General features: G+C 41.0%; 1 long non-coding RNA gene across 1 annotated transcript; it reads right to left on the bottom strand.

Annotated features, from left to right (window-relative positions):
* Positions 1 to 415: 415 nt before the first annotated feature.
* LOC123145503 (uncharacterized) lies at positions 416 to 3,601 on the bottom strand. The gene is made up of 4 exons (XR_006472310.1): positions 3,144 to 3,601; positions 2,945 to 3,037; positions 2,301 to 2,411; positions 416 to 819 (listed from the first exon to the last, which is right to left on the bottom strand). It is a non-coding gene; the product is annotated as an uncharacterized lncRNA (long non-coding RNA).
* Positions 3,602 to 9,130: the final 5,529 nt, after the last annotated feature.

Here is a 9,130-nt window from a genome sequence, read left to right as displayed (position 1 = left end):
GTACACCGTCGGCAATCTCCCGTCGGCTATGCTTGGTCGGCCATTACACTTATAGCCGACGGTACTTTTGGTTAATACCTTCTCCGACGGTAATTAGCTGACGGTGAGTCGTCGGGCATGTTTTGGTCTCCAGCCGGTTCACATAAACTCGACAACGCTTATAGCTGACGGTTCCCCGTAGAATATTTATTTTCTGACCGTTATTACTTCCCGTCGGCATTCACAATAGATGACGGTATATTTGACCCTTTGGGGTTTCTTATAACCGAGAGGAGAATGAAACCCTTCGGGGTTTGCTATAACCAGGAGGAGAATGAAACCGAAAGCTATTATGATCGCCGACTGTGTATACACCCCTTCAGGGATTCCTACGGTTGAGAGCATGACAAACAGCATCAATATACAGATTCATCAAGAGTGAAGTCTCTGTTGTTGTATGGTAGGCCATTAGTCACCCCGAAAGGATTGTTTTCCACTTCAAATATACTATCTTATAATTGCACAACCACACATGACCAAGTAACATATAGTATATTTAGCGGATCCAAATTACATCGATTATAATGATCTATCTAGGAAGTTTGAAATGCTAAACAAAAATAGTAACTAAGATATAATGGTCCAAGCATTATGCGCATAAGCTAAAATTGACCAAAACTTCATAAGTTCACTTTGTTGCATATCCTGAAGAAAGATCAGACTCATCTTCATCACCATATGGATCATAACGCCCATTGCCATATAGATCATGACAATCATCACCATAGACATCATCACCCTTGCCATAGATCACGATTCCTCCGGTATTGTTTCCCACTCCTAAGAAATGATTAGAGTAGTTGTAAGGGAGATGAAAATTGTGTAATCTAGTTGAAATTTAATTGAGCATACAATGACAAAACTTAGATGTTCTAATTGACTGGTTAGCTGCTATCTAACAGTATCACTACGTATTAACCTTTTGATCCTTCACAAGCAATTTTCAGGGTAACATGAATCACCAGGAACACATACTCCAAATAATAAAGATTGAGGACTACACATTGCTCTGTGTACTAAAGGAATAATCTACCAATAAACCACACTGATTTCAATTTCATAATAAGTTTGCAACGGTTCAGAATACATCATGCTTTTCGAATTACTTGTAACATTCATATAATTCAAAGAACATGACATTTTTCTAATTAATTTTATTAATCATATCTCTAGAACCCGCATGTGCTATGGTTACACCAAGATGGACAGGTGATACAGGTAAAAAAATCCTTATCTGAAAGATACAATGCAGCGTCGATAATCGGTTCATTGGCTTGTTGCGATTACAAAAATATATATTAACCAAGTACAATGGACATCTACAACCCCACTGAAGTATATACCAACGTTTATATTTTGCAGTAGTAGACTAGCAAACCACTACTGGGCAGTTTGGGCATACAGTAAACTGGTTAAGAATGCCATTTAAAGAAATATATAATTTGTTTGTTCATTCAAAACAAATTAAATAGCAGCAGCTCACACTAAATCTCCACCAACAATAGTTTAGATTATGCTACACATACCTAATTAAATTAAGCCACTTCTTATGTTTTGTATGAGAGGTCAAAATCATTCTCCATGGTTAAAGCTACCAGTATTTCTGTATGTACTTCCAATTCTTCTCAACAATGTCCACTTTTTTAGACCCTGGTTCCATTGCTATAATGAAACCAAGCTTTCCATACATTCTCAAAAGCGTCATGGTCTCAAAAGTTCAGGACCAAAAGAGGCAAAGCCATTACAGGGAAAAACAAAAGCTAGAAAGGAGGATGCCTGACAGAGGGTCAAACATGCCAAATCATATTGTCTAATGTTGAAATTTTCTCTGTGCAAATGATTTTATTGTAATTGATTATAGTAACATATTTGCCTATATGGATTCAAAAATTTTTTTCCCCTGGCACCTTAATTAAGATGGATTTAGTGTAAAGAAAACAGCCAAAAGATAGATTTCTAAGTTATGAGCCACATCTAGGAAAATAGGGCACAAGCAGGTGCATACATTATATATACTACAATAGTACCACCTAGGCAACGTGGTAAGCTAAGAAAACACCTCAAATAAAAAGAGCAGGACTCGAAGCAAGTTATCTGTAGCATGCGTCTTGAAAGCCATTGTACGCTGGCTCAAAAGCGTTACATTGTTGCTCTTCAGATAGACCAACCTTTCACATATATGTTTCTCCATGCTCATGTTGTCTAGAAATAAATTGGCGCATAACTAAATGTGATGTATAACTAAGAGATGATAGACCAACCTTTTCAGTTTCATTTTGATGAACATCATCTCGTCCCCTTTCAAATACGACTTCTTGTACCTAAGCTCAAAAGCGTTACATTGTTGCTCTTCAGATAGGCCCAACGGCCACCTGCATGATAACATAGCGTATATAAGAACATCAAATAAGAACCCCTGCACTACATCTTGGAGAAAGAACACACATGACATGATGTTGACATGTCAGTGGATGCATCAGCCTTAGGAACAGGAGCTAAATGATACAGAAATACAAAATACTGAAAAGAAAAGCAAAAGCGAGATGAAAAAACTTGGAAAAAGAACAAGGAATGTACGTACTACATCTACATGAATGGAGGACTGCTAGTTAAGTTATACAATAGTGTGAAGTATACATCCCGATTCTGATTGCACATGCTGACATAGTGTCTCTTCTCTTATGTACTAGTCAAACTGCTGCAGCTAGCTAGCCTTGACCAAACATACATGCATCAACACAAGCTAGCTAGCTCATCTCACCATTGCAAAATGGCCACTTGCCAGTTAATCAAACTATTTTTAACACATAAGCTTGACTTTATTTTCCAGACTAATAGGCATGGCTTTGTTTTTCAACCATACACACAAAAAATAGACCTAAACAGACATGCAAACAACCATGACCTCGTTGTAGAACTTGAACCTCACCACCACAGAAGCCAGCCATGTCACCATCTCCATCTCCCCGGTATTCAACTTGAACCACAGGAGCAAATCCTGGACCCCAACCACCAGAAAATAAGCTCACCATCCATTAAACAACACACATACGCCACATATATGACCTGCTCGAGGAATTGCGCAAAGGAAGAGGCGACCGGACCTGGTACAGGCGGGCAAAGGCAGGAGTGAGCGTGTTCTACACGGCGGCATCAGGTGGCCACTCGGATGAGGAGTTTCAGAAGGGGCCGATACATGCCGTGGGAGGTTGAGGGAGAGAGAGAGAGAGAGAGCAGACGAAGAAGACCGACACGGTCCTCAGGAGCGGCGTCGAGCACCTATTGGTTGGTTAGATCCGGGAGCGTTGTGGCCGGAGGCTGCCAGATCTGAGGACCACGAAGACGGAGACGAGACTCGAAAGGACACTTCCACGTCGGGAGGAAGAACAGGGAGTGGGTGATGTTGCTGGGCCAGGGAGAGCGACGAGGGTGAGGTGCGCAGCCGGATCAACGGGCGACAGCGGGGTTGGCGCATGGCGGCGGCGGCGAAGAAGTTGTTGGGACTTGGGAGAAGAGAAGATGCGGCGTGGGACTGGGAGGTTTTAGAGGGAAAGGGGTGGGATGGCAGGACGTGGGCACATGGCGGATACAAGATGGGCCGCACGCAAAAAAAAAGGTAAGTGGCAAGAGGTAAATAATGGCTGGAGGTGAAAATAGTTCCTGCTCCTGCCGTAACTGACATTTTTTCGCAAGAAATTCGAAAAGATATATACCATACGTATTCAGTAAAGAAAATCTTTTTTTTTTGCGAAACTCAGTAAAGAAAATCTACTCTCTCTTTTGCAGGTAAAATAAATTTCTACTCGAAAGTAATGATTTCAGATATCTCATCAAAAGTAATTTCATGGTCGAAATTGCCATATCGATCTTTGTACGATTGGTTGATGCTACAATCTGACTTCAGTTGGACCCAAATCAAGGAATCAATCGATAGTTGGCATGAATCTTTGCATGTAAATTGTATATAATCTATCATGCGCAAAGTACTCATCTATAATATATTGTTATGCATATACAGTATAAAGTTACAGCCCAATGTGTGCTACTCCCTCCGTTCCTAAATATAAGTCTTTTTAGACATTTCAAATGGAATACAACATACGGATGTGGATGTATGTAGACATATTTTAGAGTGTAGATTCACTCATTTTACTCCGTATGTAGTCACTTGGTGGAATCCCTAGAAAGACTTATATTTGGGAACGGAGGGAATACAAAACATTTCAATATGGAGGCACACATTTATGAACAACTGGAGTACTCCCTAGGAATAAAGTAAATCAGAGCTCGAATGATAACAATCCTAATAAACTCCAAGGAGAGTGGAATGAAATATTAATAAATTTACCAATTTGCTAGCATCATGTCAATATATACTATTAATATGCATGAAAAGTAAATCAAAATCAAGTTCTATTAGATATTGGTTAAGGCTTGTAGAAATTTTTTCATCTCGAATTGATTTAACCAACACAAAGATGAAGATAATTTAAATAAAATTTAGTTAGCATTATAAGTTTCTAAATGATTAATTTAGACTTTTCGCGAGCTTCGTGAATCACTAGCCACTGCTTGGATGCCCCATACGGAAACACTGGTTGCCTTTAGCCACAACTGTCACGACGAGGGATTGTTGAATGCCCTCGCTCGGCGCCGAGTTCAGACCTTCTCTGAGCTTTCAGAGTTGGTGTTAAAATTTTGCACCATTGAAGAAGCCTAGCTAGCCCAGGAATCAGTATACTCAGACGAATCAAAGGCGCGAAAAAGAAAGAAGACGGGACCCTAGACCGCGCTAGACGGATTGCTCGACTGACCGTGCCCTATACACTCTACTTTGCTCAACGCCAATCCAACCCATGGCCTTCGAGCCTGTTGGGTTGTAAAACAAGTCGCTAAGGGAGGCGAGGCTCTCCTCTCAAATAGGCACCATCAGTCATCCCACAAATTCCTCGGAAGAACCTGAGGTTCTGATGATTTACCAAATATATAAGTCAGGAAACCAAAGAAAACGGGTCCTACAGGAGCTCGTCCACGCCCCGATACGTGATCGGCATGTTCAACCAGTGGTCGATCTAACCGATGCCCAGCCGCCATGGTCCTCGACCCCATCATGGACGGATACCGACTACACAAGGTACTAATGGACGACTGCAGTAGCTTAAACCTCATTTACGAGGGAACGTTGGAAAAAATGCAATTCGACACAACTCGCATCTAGCATAGCTCAATTACATTTAAAGGGGTCATCCCAAGTAGGGAAAGCACGATGCAAGGGAAAGATCACCCTCGATGTGGTTTTCGGCACTCCCGAGAACTATCTGATCGAGGAGCTGACCTTCCAGACCGTGCCCTTCTAGAACGGCTACCATGCCCTGCTGGGCGAGAAGCGTTCATAGTATTCCACGCCATAACGCATTAATTGTAAAAAACTACATGAGTAATGCACTTACAAATACAATGTTAGATGTTCATTCTTGGATATTTTCTTATAGGGAAAGTATCTACAATATAACATCGGTCATTCCACATGTTTATCGATGTTGTTCACCGAAACATATATCAGTGGGAGTGAAAGTTGACCGTCGGCTATTGCTATCCCCCGTCAGGTATTTCTCAAATAACCGAGAGTCACACATGTACTGTCGGCCATCTTCACTCATAGGTGAGAGTTTTCTTTTCACCGTCGGCTATGAAATTTCACCGTCGGCCATTCCATGTAATCCCCGTGGGTGTATGAAAAACCGTCGGCCATTTTTAGTCATAGGTGAGAGCTTTATTTTCACCGTCGGACATTACATGTAATTCCCAAGGGTGTAGCATAAACCGTCGGGCATTACAATGAACTGTCGGGCATTAAATGGGATACCCAAGGGTTGGATTTTTACCGTCGGTTAATCTAGCATACCGTCGGCTATTACTAGTAATACTTGTGAGTTTACAATAACCGTCGGCCATTGACACTACCGTCGGCTATTACTATAATGGCCGACGGCCCGTCGGCCATTACATTTCACCATCGGAAATATGGGGATTTCTAGTAGTGTTGGATATAGTGCAATCTATGATGTCTCTTACCGATTTACCACTATCGTTCTGGGGTTATGCATTAGAGACAGCTGCATTCACATTAAATAGGGCACTGTCTAATCCATTGAGACGACACCGTATGAACTATGGTTTGGCAAGAAACCTAAGTTGTCGTTTCTTAAAGTTTGGGGTTGCGATGCTTATGTGAAAAAGTTTCATCCTGATAAGCTCAACCCAAATCGGAAAAGTGCGTCTTCATAGGATACCCAAAAGGTACTGTTGGGTAAAACTTCTATCACAGATCCGAAGGCAAGATATTCGTTGCTAAGAACGGATCCTTTCTAGAGAAGGAGTTTCTCTCGAAAGAAGTGAGTGGGAGGAAAGTAGAACTTGATGAGGTAACTGCACCTGCTCCCTTATTGGAAAGTAGTTTATCATAGAAATATGTTCCTGTGACTCCTACACCAATTAGTGAGGAAGCTAATGATGATGATCATGTAACTTCAGATCAAGTTACTACCAAACCTCGTAGGTCAACCAGAATGAAATCCGCACCAGAGTGGTACGGTAATCCAGTTCTGGAGGTCATGTTACTTGACCATGACGAACCTACGAACTATGAGGAAGCGATGATGAGCCCAGAATCCGCAAAATGGCTTGAGGCCATGAAATCTGAGATGGGATCCATGTATGAGAACAAAGTGTGGACTTTGGTTGACTTGCCCGGTGATCGGCAAGCCATAGAAAATAAATGGATCTTCAAGAGGAAGACGGACGCTGATAGTAGAGTTACTATCTACAAAGCTAGACTTGTCGAAAAAGGTTTTTGACAAAGTTCAAGGTGTTGACTATGATGAGATTTTCTCACTCATATCGATGCTTAAAGTCTGTCCGAATCATGTTAGCAATTGCCGCATTTTATGAAATCTGGCAAATGGATAACAAAACTGCAATCCTGAATGGATTTATTAAAGAAGAGTTGTATATGATGCAACCAGAAGGTTTTGTCAATCCTAAAGGTGCTAACAAAATATGCAAGCTCCAGCGATCCATCTATGGACTGGTGCAAGCATCTCGGAGTTGGAATATACGCTTTGATAAGTTTATCAAATGATATAGTTTTATACAGACTTGCGGTGAAGCCTATATTTACAAGAAAGTGAGTGGGAGCACTACAACATTTCTGATAAGTATATGTGAATGCCATATTGTTGATCGGAAATAATGTAGAATTATTCTGCAAAGCATAAAGGAGTGTTTGAAAGGAGTTTTTCAAAGAAAGACCTCGGTGAAGCTGCTTACATATTGAGCATCAAGATCTATAGAGATAGATCAAGACGCTTGATAAGTTTTTTCAATGAGTACATACCTTGACAAGATTTCGAAGTAGTTCAAAATGGAACAATCAAAGAAAGAGTTCTTGACTGTGTTACAAGGTGTGAATTTGAGTGAGACTCAAAGCCCGACCACGGCAGAAGATAGAAAGAGAATGAAAGTCATTCCCTATGCCTTGGCCATAGGTTCTATAAAGTATGCCATGCTGTGTACTAGATCTATTGTATACCCTACACTGATTTTGGCAAGGGAGTACAATAGTGATCTAGGAGTAGATCACTAGACAGCGGTCAAAATTATCCTTAGTGGAATAAGGATATGTTTCTCGATTATGGAGGTGACAAAAGGTTCGTCGTAAAGGGTACGTCGTTGCAAGTTTTGGCACTGATCCAGATGACTCTAAGTCTCAATCTGGATACATATTGAAAGTGGGAGTAATTAGCTAGAGTAGCTCCGTGCAGAGTATTGTAGACATAGAAATTTGCAAAATACATACAGATCTGAATGTGGCAGACCCGTTGACTAAACTTCTCTCACAAGCAAAACATGATCACACCTTAGTACTCTTTGGGTGTTAATCACATAGCGATGTGAACTAGATTATTGACTCTAGTAAACCCTTTGGGTGTTGGTAACATGACGATGTGAACTATGGGTGTTAATCACATGGTGATGTGAACTATTGATGTTAAATCACATGGCGATGTGATCTAGATTATTGACTCTAGTGCAAGTGGGAGACTGAAGGAAATATGCCCTAGAGGCAATAATAAAGTTATTATTTATTTCCTTATATCATGATAAATGTTTATTATTAATGCTAGAATTGTATTGACCGGAAACATAATACATGTGTGAATACATAGACAAACAGAGTGTCACTAGTATGCCTCTACCTGACTAGCTCGTTGATCAAAGATGGTTAAGTTTCCTAGCCATTGACATGAGTTGTCATTTGATTAACAGGATCACATCATCAGGAGAATGATGTGATTGACTTGACCCATTCCGTTAGTGTAGCACTCGATTGTTTACTATGTTGCTATTGCTTTCTTCATGACTTATACATGTTCCTATGACTATGAGATTATGCAACTCCTGTTTACCGGAGGAACACTTTGTGTGCTACCAAACGTCACAACGTAACTGGGTGATTATAAAGGTGCTCTACAGGTGTCTCCGAAGGTACTTGTTGGGTTGGCGTATTTCGAGATTAGGATTTGTCACTCCGATTGTCGGAGAGGTATCTCTGGGCCCTCTCGGTAATGCACATCACTTAAGCCTTGCAAGGATTGCAATTAATGAGTTAGTTGCGGGATGATGTATTACGGAACGATTAAAGAGACTTGCCGGTAACGATATTGAACTAGGTATTGAGATACCGACGATCGAATCTCGGGCAAGTAACGTACCGATGACAAAGGGAACAACGTATGTTGTTATGCGGTTTGAATGATAAAGATCTTCGTAGAATATGTGGGAGCCAATATGAGCATCCAGGTTCCGTTATTGGTTATTATCCGGAGACGTATCTCGGTCATGTCTACATAGTTCTCGAACCCGTAGGGTCCGCACGCTTAAAGTTAGATGACGGTTATATTATGAGTTTATGTGTTTTGATGTACCGAAGGAGTTCGAAGTACTGGATGAGATCAGGGATATGACGAGGAGTCTCGAAATGGTCGAGACGTAAAGATCGATATATTGGACGACTATATTCGGACATCGG

This window comes from Triticum aestivum, chromosome 6D (genome assembly GCF_018294505.1).
Source record: "Triticum aestivum cultivar Chinese Spring chromosome 6D, IWGSC CS RefSeq v2.1, whole genome shotgun sequence".
Lineage (NCBI taxonomy): Eukaryota > Viridiplantae > Streptophyta > Magnoliopsida > Poales > Poaceae > Triticum > Triticum aestivum.
The sequence above is the reverse complement of the archived record's forward strand: the minus strand, read 5'-3'. Positions and strand labels throughout refer to the sequence as shown.